This window comes from Hyperolius riggenbachi, chromosome 7 (genome assembly GCF_040937935.1).
Source record: "Hyperolius riggenbachi isolate aHypRig1 chromosome 7, aHypRig1.pri, whole genome shotgun sequence".
Lineage (NCBI taxonomy): Eukaryota > Metazoa > Chordata > Amphibia > Anura > Hyperoliidae > Hyperolius > Hyperolius riggenbachi.
The window spans coordinates 236,122,289-236,135,355 of NC_090652.1; positions in this window are offsets into that span (position 1 = coordinate 236,122,289).

Consider the following 13,067-nt stretch of genomic DNA (forward strand, 5'->3'; position numbering starts at 1 on the left):
ATCTGCGGAAGATGGCAGCGCTATATAAATACTAAATAATAATAATAACATCTGTAAATAAGCTACATATCAATTCAAAGGATAGAAACAAATTTCAAGTCTCACAAACCAATTCCAGTAGATGGGCAGCATGGACACATCCAGACAGCACTAGAGGAAGGGGGAAAACAAGGGAGAATGAGGAAGAGGAGCAGTGCAGAGACTGAGATAGAGCAGAGAGCATATCTGTATTGCAGTCCCACATCACACAGAGGCTACTTGCCTGTAATGTGTCTCCTGTCCCTGCCACCTGCTCCAGGGATAAGGAACCTCTTTTCACCCTCACTATTCCCTCTAGCGTTGGCTTCTTCTGACTGCATAATTACATGTCACATGCAGGCACTGGCACTAGGGGGAGCAGTGAGGGTGAGACGTGGTTGCTCATCGCAGGTGTGATTAGTTCTGCTGCTTCCGCCACACATACTTTCCAAGCCAAACGAGGCTGTGGGATCACAGGACAGGAAATCCCAGACATTGCGAAAGGTTGGTAGTAGTGATGGGTCGTTCGCGAACGAGCCGGCTCTAAGAGCCGGTTCTTTGCTGCGACCGACAAGAGCCAGTGCTCAGTTTAAAAAGAGCCGATGCCTGTGAGTCGCTCACCAGTGCTCTCTGCTCTGTAATAAAGGGTGCTGAGGCATGCCAGGAGATGTAGTCCTCCTCCTGTAGCTTGTAGGGGTGTATGGCGCGGAGCAGAACAGCAGCAGCAAGAGGGATTGCCCCACTCAGAGAAGCAGCCTGGAGTTGTCATGGAGACGGGGTGGGGCTTTTTTTCCGTGTCTGAGTGGCTTCTAATGATATTAAATGAAGAGCCGTTTGAGAGCCATACGAGCCGGCTTTTTAATGGGAGCCGAGCCAAAAGAGCCGATTCTCTTAAAAGAGGCGGAATTCCTATCACTAGTTGGTGGATCGTTCATATCTTCATTCATACATTGGGTGTCTGTAATTCGGGTACTCCCTGTAACTCATCACACAGCCAATAATATCTAAATCCCTGGCAACAAAAGTGAGTACACCCCAAAGTGAAGAATGTCAACATTGTGCTCAATTAGCTATTTACCCTTCCCAGGGTCATGATACTCTTTAGTGTTACCAGGTCTTAGGCCTGGGATTGAATAGCAACGATCGTCGAAGCACTTGTGATTTGAAAAGCTCTTGCTAATATAATGCCACGGGGGGGGGGGGGGGGGGGGGGAGTGTTAAAAAATCACATCCATCAAGTGGCATAACAAACATAACATTACATTAGCAAGAAGGCTTAGAAAAGTGCTGCTAGTGGGTTCCAGGCCTTAGGTGTGAATGGGGAGCAGGTGTGTTAAATTTTGGTGTTATCGGTTTCCCGGTCTCTCATACTGGTCATTGGAAGTTTGACATGGCACCTCATGGGAGTTAACTCTCTGAGGTTCTTAAAAAAAAAAAAAAAAAAAACACAAAAAATAAATAGTTTCTCTACATACAAATGGTCAATGTCAGAGTTTCTCAACTGTTCTGTTTTGCAGAAAAACAAAAACATTTACAGGTGAGGTAATTAGAGTCAGCCAGGGGCATAACTAAGATATCACTGGGCCCCCCTGCAAAGCGTTGGATTGCTATCCCTCATTCCCCCCCTCCCCCCCCCCCTCCCCCACTTTCTGCACAGGTAAACTGAGAACCAATGTTATTCAATTGGCAGGGCCGGTTCAAGTAACAATTGAGCCCTAGGGCAAAATTAGCCTGGGGGCCCCCCAACAGACAACCCCCAACCAAAAAGCGTCATTAGAGGCCCTTTGTTGCAGCCAAATTTCCCTACTGGGCCCCTGAGCTGGCTGTTGACCCTCCCCCAATCACCTCCCAACTTAACAGACTCTGCAGAGTCCCTGGGGAGCAACAGTTAAGTTGGGGGAGGGACAACTTGGGGGCCCCTACAGGCTCTGGGGTCCTGAGGCAATTGCCCATTTTTTCTTATGGTAGCTCCGGCCCTGTCAATCGGCTAGTGCACATGTTAATGTATTTTCCCTATGCAGATAAAAATAGACAGCAGTCTCAAGCACTGCAGGCATTTTCTCTATCAATTATATTAGCTTCTGTGATAAAATGTGCATGTTTTCACACATACATACAGACACACATGGTGTGCAGAAAATGCATACAGAAAACAGACCGACTAGTGTGCTCCCGTCCCTATTCAGCTGCACAACGAATAGGGACTGTCTGCAATTTTTTTCTACAAAACTTTGAATGATTCCTTATTAGTGGCTGAGCAGACGCAGCCATTAGAACAATTGTGCAGGGAATAGAAAGCTTCTTTTTCTCTGTGCCCTTATTTGTCAGTCTCTCAGGACAGAGAAAAGAAACTTCTTCCACCACGGGCCCCCTGCGTCTTCTGCCCCCCCCTCCCCGGCTGCATTACTTGCAGGGTCTATTGTTACGCCCCTGGAGTCAGGAGAGCTAATTAACTAACTGTGGATTTCCACAAAACATGCACTGTACTTGAGGAGTGAGTTGAGAAACACTAGTCTATACTATAAGAAGATTGCCAACACCCTGAAACTGAGATTCAGCACGGTGGCTAAGACCATACAGCCGTTTAACAGTACAGGTTCCACTCAGAACCAGGCCCGGATTTCTGGAAAGGTCACAGAGGCCATGGCCTAGGGCGATAAAAATTAGCAGGGTGCAGTGTCACAGACCGCGAGCCGGTCTGCGGGTGGGGTAAATCGATCAGCGTCAGAAATCCTCTTACACGGTCATTTGTTCATCACGAAGGGTAACCCGCATTCGCAATTTGATGAACTGACTCGCGAAGGGAGCGTTCTGATACCAACCGAATCACTCCACACACATATACAATTCAAAGATCTGCCACCAAGCGAGTTACACAGCCCGCTACTGTAATTTTACTAGGACTTCGAGAACACTTTAGTAACCCCTAGCAGTATGTAAGAATCTGGGCCAGATCGTTATGTCTGGGCCGGGTTCTCGCATACGGGTTATAAATGTATACTTCTATTAAACACAGGGTAGCGAGTTCAGGAGAATAGGTACGATTGTGTATGTTCAGCCACAGGTCATAACCGCTAAACGATTTTTAAACGTTTAATAACACAAATGCATTACATACAGTTATATACACCTATTAACATATAAAACACAGAGCTTAAAAATAAAAGGAATAAAATCAGAAAGTTCTTACTTAGCTAGCTGAGCAGTCCATTTGAAGCATGAAGAAAATAGTCCAGTTTAAACGTAGGCATTCAGCTTAAAAGTCCTTTGTACACAACATGCGCCCGGTTCTTCCGTGAGCACATGTCTGGACTTCCCTAGTCGATGTAAATTGAAGAACTGGGTGGAGTTCCTTGCAAACGCTTTTTACTGACCAGAGTTTTGGGGCGGTCACTACCTGGAAAGTAGGTGTGTTGGAGGCAGGGTTACCTCCTGGCAAGTCAGGTTACCACCCACAGACTTGGAGCAAGGAATGTACCAATTATTAATAATTTGTGTAATTCCGCCCCAGATGGGTGCATCGCAGATCCGAGACCATATTCATAAGCAGCATGCGACTCTGTATTAAATGAGACTATACACGCCTAGTCTAACGAATTTGCTCTACGCATGCCGGATAAAGCGGTTTCTCAATTGATTCCTGATAGCTAGAGAATGATAATTCATGTGAATTATAGACCTGTTTCCTAGGTATCAGGAAATGTAATTTTGGTCTTGCTGTGACAAACCTATTTTGAATTATTAATAAGTTAACGTTCCCTTTGTGTGAAGCTATACGCTTGGAGGGAAATTTGAAGTTCAACCAGTTTGAGCTGGTTTGGTGGAACATGAGCTATGTGACCAAATGCTGCTCCCCAGGTGGTCTGGCTACTTGTGAATTCTTTCCTGACCTGAACAGGATGTGGGGGAGGTTACTGTACTCAGTAAGAGAGAGGGAAATTGACATCTATTGTGTATTTACCCAAGACTGACAGGAACTGTGCACGATTATGCGAAAGTCGATGGCGCTAGCGCACGGCTTTTCCGTAATGTTCGTCACATCTCCCTCCTACCAGCCGGACGCACAGAGTGGGTCTGCATGACCCGCTCTACGCGGCGCTTAGCTACTGACCGGGTTCTCGACTTCTTATCTGACTGCCCGTTAGACAACTCACCAGAAGCATAAGGCCTCATGGTCCGGTGTGTCCCAGTGTCCGCTTTGCGGACGGTGCGATGCACACCAACAGGCTTACCTCTAAAGGCCTGGCTGGGTTTGCATAGCGCTTCCTGTAAGGGAGAGAGTCGTTGGCTGACATCCGGGTCACTTCCTGACTCTCGGGTGTCAGCCTGCGAATCTGGAAGCAGCGTAGCATACCCCTGCTCTAACTGACTACACCTTGGCACAACATTTTGGTCAGCACAACCTAGGTGAACATTAGAGCACAATTTTAAAAACGAATTTGCCTTCACCTGGGTGGCGAGGCTTGCCCCTTCTCCAGGAAGGATAGAGGGTGGACCTGTGGGCAGTTTTGCACTGGGTTGCTTCTGCAAGGGGAAGACATGCAAGGGTGAGACAGGGAAGGAACGGCCTGTCTCCACCAGCTGTTTGTTAACAGCAGACAATGGTGGAGCACTCTGGCTGTCATAGCAGGAGGGGAGGTCTAGGCCCCCAGCTGCCTGCTCTGACACCTGGCCTGCTTCCACTGCCCTGGACGGATATGACCCAGGCAAAACAAGACTGTTACCTCTTAGATTAGAGACTGTCACATTTAAACATACATCATTTTTAGCACTGTGAGATTCAGCATGAAAGCTATTAGCAACATCTGGTACAACATTAACATCACAGTTACGTTCATTTTTCACATGTACACAGGTATCTGGAACAACAGTGACAGGTTTAGAGTCAGACAAACCGTGACTAGACAGCTGTCCATTAGAAACAGGTACCGCTTCCTTCCCTCCTTCCCTAGGAGGGCTAGGTACCATTACCCTGGCTGCCTCCCTCTGTCCCACCCCAAGCTTGTACAGTACCTGAGTGGGTCCAGACTGGCAATCCGGGGTGTTGATCACAGGTTCATAAAAGGATCGTAGGGTGCCAAGATCGGTGCCCAACAGCACAGGCACTGGGATGTCATCTGTCACCCCCACAACTTTTGACTGGCGGCCCCTTCCCCAATCGAGAACAACACGAGCTTTGGCGATGCGTGCGTGTGTGCCACCAACTCCCAAAAGTGTGACACGCTCATTAGGCAGGAAATTCTCCCTGGCTACAAGATGAGAGCGAACCAAGGTAAGCTCTGCGCCTGTGTCGCGGAAACCAACAGCGATCTGGTCGTTAACTTCCACGACTTGATGATTTCCGGAAAGTCGAGGATTTGCTGCTCCCATGACGAGGTAGGCGTGTGCAGTAGAGGATGCGCTAGCCACTTCTGCGCTAGGCTCTGGAGACGGCGTCCTCACCTCGGGGCAGGCAGACTTGAGGTGTCCTCTCTGTCCACAGTGGTAGCACTTCGGAACATATGTGGCATCAGGCGGATGAGTAGCAGGTGCAGCATCCGGCCTCTGTGGCTGTGGGACCCGATTCCCACGGTTAGCAGGGGGAGGAGAGCTGGGTTGCATAGGTCTCCCCCCTCTCCAGCTCTGGGCTGGAGGTTTGCGGCTGTCCGGCACACGGGTGGCCACAAAAGTGTCTGCAAGTTCTGCGGCAGCTTTGGCGGATTCAGGCTTCCGCTCCAAGACAAACTGCCGGACATCTGGAGTGCAGCAGTTCAGCAACTGCTCCTGCACGATGAGGTCCTCCAGACCTTGGTGAGAGTCTTTTTTGAGGCCCCGTGACCACTGCCGGAACACAGTCAGCAGGCGACTCTCCAGGTCGGTGTAAGAGTCAGTGTGGCCTTTCTGCAGGGAGCGAAACTTTTTGCGATAGACCTCTGGGGTCAGCTGGTATTTGGCGATAATTGCAGCTTTTATCGCCTCATAGTCATTGTCTTTCTCAGCGGGTAAGTCCACAAACGCCTCAAGCGCTTTGTCCCGCAAGTTGGGTGTCAGATATCTCGCCCACTGCTCCTGGGGCAGATGATGCTGACGACAAGTCTTTTCAAATGAGTGTAAATAAGTGTCCGGGTCGGTTCCCTTCTCCATTTCTGGGAATTTAAACTTTGGAGTCCCAAACGGGCCTGCTGTGGGCCGGGGTTCCGGAGCACTTTGCGAGGGATTTTGGCCTTGCCCTCGCAGTTTGGCCATTTCCAGGTCGTGTCGGCGGGCGGATTCTCTCTCTGCCGCCTCCTTCTCAGCAAGCCACCGGCGCTCTGCCGCTTCCCTTTCTGCCTGGCGTTCTAAACGGTCAGCGTTTTCTCTGACAATCTGCATGTACAGCTCAGGATTTGTCTCCAACAGCCTTTGTAATCCAGGTTGCATTCCAGCATCAGGAACACAGAACAGGTTGGCATGGGCGGGCTCCTGCCGGCCACCATGCTCCTCAGCAGTTACAGCAACCGGTTCAGCCGCGGTACCGTTTTCCTCTGGGTCTGGAAGTGGGTTGCTTTGCTCCAACCGCTCACTTTCCTCTGCCCCAGTTACAGCACCGTCTGAACCAGGAGTGTGCTCTCCCAGCATCTGCTCCGGCTGGGTATTCAGTCGCAACAAGTCCTCGATCAATTGCGATTTCTTTTTTCTATAAGTCACAATGCCTTTTTCCTCACACAAGTTTACTAGGTCTGCCACTGACATTTTCTTGTATCTTGCTGCAGCCATTTTTGCCAAATAAAAGATAGGATAGGAAAAGAGATTGGGGGGGAACTCTGTGCTACACGTTTAGTCTATATAAATGGTAATGCACCGGTTATCGACCACAGATTTTTGATCTGTTCTGGCAGGTTAATCAAATAACGTTGCCATTGATGTTCCGAACATACACAAATCCCAAAAAGCTGCCAAACAAATGTCACAGACCGCGAGCCGGTCTGCGGGTGGGGTAAATCGATCAGCGTCAGAAATCCTCTTACACGGTCATTTGTTCATCACGAAGGGTAACCCGCATTCGCAATTTGATGAACTGACTCGCGAAGGGAGCGTTCTGATACCAACCGAATCACTCCACACACATATACAATTCAAAGATCTGCCACCAAGCGAGTTACACAGCCCGCTACTGTAATTTTACTAGGACTTCGAGAACACTTTAGTAACCCCTAGCAGTATGTAAGAATCTGGGCCAGATCGTTATGTCTGGGCCGGGTTCTCGCATACGGGTTATAAATGTATACTTCTATTAAACACAGGGTAGCGAGTTCAGGAGAATAGGTACGATTGTGTATGTTCAGCCACAGGTCATAACCGCTAAACGATTTTTAAACGTTTAATAACACAAATGCATTACATACAGTTATATACACCTATTAACATATAAAACACAGAGCTTAAAAATAAAAGGAATAAAATCAGAAAGTTCTTACTTAGCTAGCTGAGCAGTCCATTTGAAGCATGAAGAAAATAGTCCAGTTTAAACGTAGGCATTCAGCTTAAAAGTCCTTTGTACACAACATGCGCCCGGTTCTTCCGTGAGCACATGTCTGGACTTCCCTAGTCGATGTAAATTGAAGAACTGGGTGGAGTTCCTTGCAAACGCTTTTTACTGACCAGAGTTTTGGGGCGGTCACTACCTGGAAAGTAGGTGTGTTGGAGGCAGGGTTACCTCCTGGCAAGTCAGGTTACCACCCACAGACTTGGAGCAAGGAATGTACCAATTATTAATAATTTGTGTAATTCCGCCCCAGATGGGTGCATCGCAGATCCGAGACCATATTCATAAGCAGCATGCGACTCTGTATTAAATGAGACTATACACGCCTAGTCTAACGAATTTGCTCTACGCATGCCGGATAAAGCGGTTTCTCAATTGATTCCTGATAGCTAGAGAATGATAATTCATGTGAATTATAGACCTGTTTCCTAGGTATCAGGAAATGTAATTTTGGTCTTGCTGTGACAAACCTATTTTGAATTATTAATAAGTTAACGTTCCCTTTGTGTGAAGCTATACGCTTGGAGGGAAATTTGAAGTTCAACCAGTTTGAGCTGGTTTGGTGGAACATGAGCTATGTGACCAAATGCTGCTCCCCAGGTGGTCTGGCTACTTGTGAATTCTTTCCTGACCTGAACAGGATGTGGGGGAGGTTACTGTACTCAGTAAGAGAGAGGGAAATTGACATCTATTGTGTATTTACCCAAGACTGACAGGAACTGTGCACGATTATGCGAAAGTCGATGGCGCTAGCGCACGGCTTTTCCGTAATGTTCGTCACATGCAGGACTTGGAGAGATAAGAGGTCACATGCCAAAGTAAATCACCACTCCTGCTTTGCTCTGGTCTGCCTGAATTCCAGAGATCCCTGCATCTCTCTTACTTGTGCAAAGTGTGTGTTATGGCAGTCAGCATCTGCTGTCACCTGTATGATGAGAGGGGACAAACAATCTGCTGTGAGAAGAAAACTATATGGGCTCAAGTAGCAGAACTCTTGAGTTCCGATTAGTTTTTCTCATTCAGCACGCATTAACGGGCAGAAATTACCAGCTCTCCCCCTCCCTGACTGATGTTAATTTATTACTAGTAGGTCAGTGCTGTTAAAGACCTCAGATCTGTAAAATTTATGGCTTTTTTTTTCCCTCCTAGAGATGACAACAACATTCTTTGTACAGTAACTCTTTCCTGGCTTTTTTTTTGCCAGCAAAGTACTGTGTTGACCATCAGTGGAAGCAGGATGTTTTGAAACAGAATGACAACTGTGTTACATTTATTTATATTTACAAAACAATCAATGCATCTCTATGTATAGCTGTGTGCACATCTTGTATACAGTAACAAAGTCTGAAGACTGCTCATTAACCAAGGGCTCACTGTTTTTCTTTTGGTTAGCCAAAAAGTGTTATTTTTTTACAAAACTTCCTGCTGACTGATTTTAAAATCTGTCTTAAAGAGGAACTGTAACATAAAAAGATCCCCTGGGGGGTACTCACCTCGGGTGGGGGAAGCCTCCGGATCCTAATGAGGCTTCCCACGCCGTCCTCCATCCGTCAGGGGTCTCGCTGCAGCCCTCCGTGGAGTCCGGGCAGCGGTGACGTCAATATTTACCTTCCTGGCTCCTGCGCAGGCGCTCTGACGGCTGTCGGCTCCGAACTACACGGAAATACCCGATCGCCGTCGGGTCCGCTCTACTGCGCAGGCGCAAGTTTCCTGCGCCTGCGCAGTAGAGCGGACCCGAATGAGATCGGGTATTTCCGTGTAGTTCGGAATGGAAAGCCGCCACAGCGCCCCCGCTGGAGCCAGCAAAGGTAAATATTGAAATGACAGTCGGCACAGTCGCCGGCTGTTCGGAGGGCTGCGGAGAGACCCCCGTGGGACAGAGGACGGCGTGGGAAGCCTCATTAGGATCCGGAGGCTTCCCCCACCCGAGGTGAGTACCCCCCAGGGGATCTTTTGAATGTTACAGAGTCTCTTTAAGTGCTCAATTGTCACTGTGTGAAGTACACCTGAGCTTATACTGGGTACACACGATGCAATTTTCTCACAGATTTACTGTCAGATCGACTATTTCCAACATGTCCGATCTGCTTTCCATTCAATTTTCTGAATGATTTTTCATAGAAGTGAACAGCAAATAGATCGAAAAATTGAAAGTAGATCAGACATGATGGAAATAATCAACCTGACAGTAAATCTGTCAGAAAATTGCATCATGTGTGCCTAGCATTACACTAAATCTATGCCAGTGTGTGTAGTGTCGGATCCTTCTACTTACCTGTTCTCTGGTTTGGATGGGCTTCTCTGCATTGTGCTGCACTGTCCCCTATTTGTGGCTCTGATGGCAGCAAGTAGCACAGAGGACAAAGAAGCAGCGCTGTCCACTGGGGCTCCTTGTGATTTTGAACTCCTGTATGGATGTGCACAGGAGCCGAGGGAGTGTTATGGGTATGTGTACTTCAACTTGACAAGTGCTGCTCATACATGAGCACCATTTCTGAAGTATGCAAGCCCAGAACACTATCGCCTGCTGTGCATGCAGTCAGGAGCGCAAAATTTCATGGAGTGGACAGAGCATGCACTGCTTCTTTGTTGAACGGGGCAAAGCAGCAAAACAGAGGGGGGCCCGTTCAAACTAGTCAGAGTTGGACAGAATGGGGGGGGGGCGGTTGGTGACAGCCGGCCTAGGGCGCTGGAAAGTACAAATCCGGCCCTGCTCAGAACAGGCCTTCTCCATGATCTAACAAAGAAGATGAGATTGTCTTAAGCAAATACATGTGTAAGGCCTCGTTCACGTTCCGTTACACTCGCGTTAGTGTTCGTGTTGGGCTTTTTTTGCCTCAAATTTTTTTGATTCCCGTTTTTGTGAAAAGCGCTTTTCTAAGCGCTTTTCCCAAGGGTTTTAGTAATTCACTCCCTGACGCAAGTCAGGAAGTGAACTCTTTGACCCGGAAAAGAATAAATACAATGTATTTATTCTTAAAAAATGTGAACGCAATCGTTGCACAAAGCGATTTTGAGCATTTTTCCTATACCTTCCATTGAGGTGGAATCGCCTCAAAAATGGTACATGCAACGCTTTTCTCATCAGATTGGAAACGAACCGCTCAGATGTGAACTCTCTCATAGAGAATCATTGCACAAGCGCTTTCAGGGCGATTTTGCAAAATCGCCAACGATTAAAAAAATCACAAAGCACCTCTAGTGTGAATGAGCCCTCAATGCTGGCAGAATTCCTGCAGAGGTTAAACGGGTCAGCCTGTCAGTGCTCAAACCGTACACTGAACACTACATCAACTTGTTCTGCATGCTTATCATTCCAGAAGGTGATGCAAAACAAAGCCTGCAAACAGTTTGCTGAAGACAAGCTGAGTAAGGACTTGGATTACTGGAACCTGTGGTCTGATGAGACAAAGATAAATGTGCAGCAGTGAGAGGGGTGTATCTTATTCACAGCCAATGTATCCCACTGCACCAGCATCATATTTTAAATATAGTAATAAGTGCAGGGTGTGCTGGGGGCAAGAAGACCTATGAACAAGAATAAAGAAAAAAGTACCCAACAATAGCACCACATTGACCAAATAATCAAATCACATGATCTTTATTAAATTCCAAATGTAATCAACAGGGGCGTCGCTAGCCCTATTTTGGGGGGGGGGGGGCACGTGCCCCCAATCTGTCCTGGGGTGCCACGGATCTCCGCCCGGCAGCCGCTCACCCCCTCTGTCAGCGGCTCCCTCCAGCCGCCGCGTCACTCAGACCTCAGGATTAGGCGGCGAGCCGGCGACCAATCGTGCAGGCGCTAGGACCCAGCGCCCGCACTGATATGCGGAAGTGACATCACTTCCTCATATCGAGCGGGTGCGTCCGGCGCCCGCTGGTACTGGTCACTCACTGCCTGAAGGGGCTCCCTGGCACTCACTCACTGCCTGAAGGGGCTCCCTGGCACTCACTCACTACCTAAAGGGGCTCCCTGGCACTCACTCACTACCTAAAGGGGCTCCCTGTCACTCACTCACTCTCTAAAGGGCCTCCCTGTCACTCACTCACTCCCTAAAGGGGCTCCCTGTCACTCACTCACTACCTAAAGGGGCTCCCTGGCACTCACTATCGGGGTCCCTGTCACTCACTACCTAACTGGAGGCGCCTGTCACTCACTCGCTAACCTGGGGGTCCCTGTCACTCACTACCTAACTTGGGGGGCTACCATATTAAGGGGGCATTCTGCCTATTTATGTGAAATGCTGTCTATTTATGTGCCTCATGATTGCTGAATTTGTCTTGTTGGGAGCCTTATGAGTTGTTGGGGGCCTCAAGATTGCTGAATTTGTCTTGTTGGGGGCCTTATGATTTGTTGGAGGCCTCATGATTGCTGAATTTGTCTTGTTGGGGGCCTCATGATTTGTTGGGGGCCTCATGATTCAGTGTTCTCCCCAGAATTTTTTTCTAGCCGGGTGGCATGAAATATTAGCCGGGTGGCATGAAATATTAGCCGGGTGGCATGAAAAAGTAGCCGGGTGGGTCGAGATGAAAATGCAGGGCAACTCTGCTTACAGCATAGGAGGAGGTGAGGAGATGAGCAGATGACAGCCGGGTGGTCACCAAATCTAGCCGGGTGGAGCACCCGGCTAAAAGAGCCTGGGGAGAACACTGATGATTGCTGAATTTGTCTTGTTGGGGGTCACATGATTGCTAACTGCGAGACTATGGGAAAAGCTGAATCCTTATCATATGAGACAATAGCATTAAACCTACTTTTTTAGCTTTTTAAAACAGAAAATAAAACTGGGAGGTTCTAAAAAATTGAATACATTTTTCAGGAGTAGGATGGATGAAATTGTTTATCTTCACAGTTTATTTTCAACTTGGATTTTCCATAATGTTCATGTATGAGTTAAAACGTTTGTACAGTATTTAGTTTAAATTGCTGTTGCCACTTTGCGATAGATAAGTGACTTTTGGGTTGCAGTTTGGGCACTCGGCCTCCAAAAGGTTCGCCACCACTGTCATAATCTAATGTCCCACCATTGCTAGGTTCATGTAAATTTGTCTCCACCTGTTACCACACCTATATTCTGGTCCATGGCCCACCCATTTTTCGGTGCGGCGCGATAAGCACGCCCCACAACGTGATCCTCATATTTTTGGCACGCTAGCTGCAGTGTGCTGAATTCTGCTGCCTACAGTATGTACAGTTTACGCTGTTCTCTAGTGCCTGCACTGTGTGCTGATTTACCTCCAGTGTGTACAGTGTAAGGTGTTACTCTGTGCCTTTACTGATTGTAAACCAGCTATATTGTATGCTGATCCCTGCTACTTTCAGTATGTACAGTATTAGCTGTAAAGCCTGGTACACACATACAATTTTGATTAGCCAATTTTAGCTCTGTTCATAAAATTCATTGTCTGTTGGCCCACTTACTGCACAGGGGTGGTAAAATTGGGGGTCAGTGATTGACCAATCAAAATTGTATGTGCGTATACATCTTTGATCTATGCCTATACTGATTGTAAATTATCTACATAAAGGACAGGGGGCTCCATC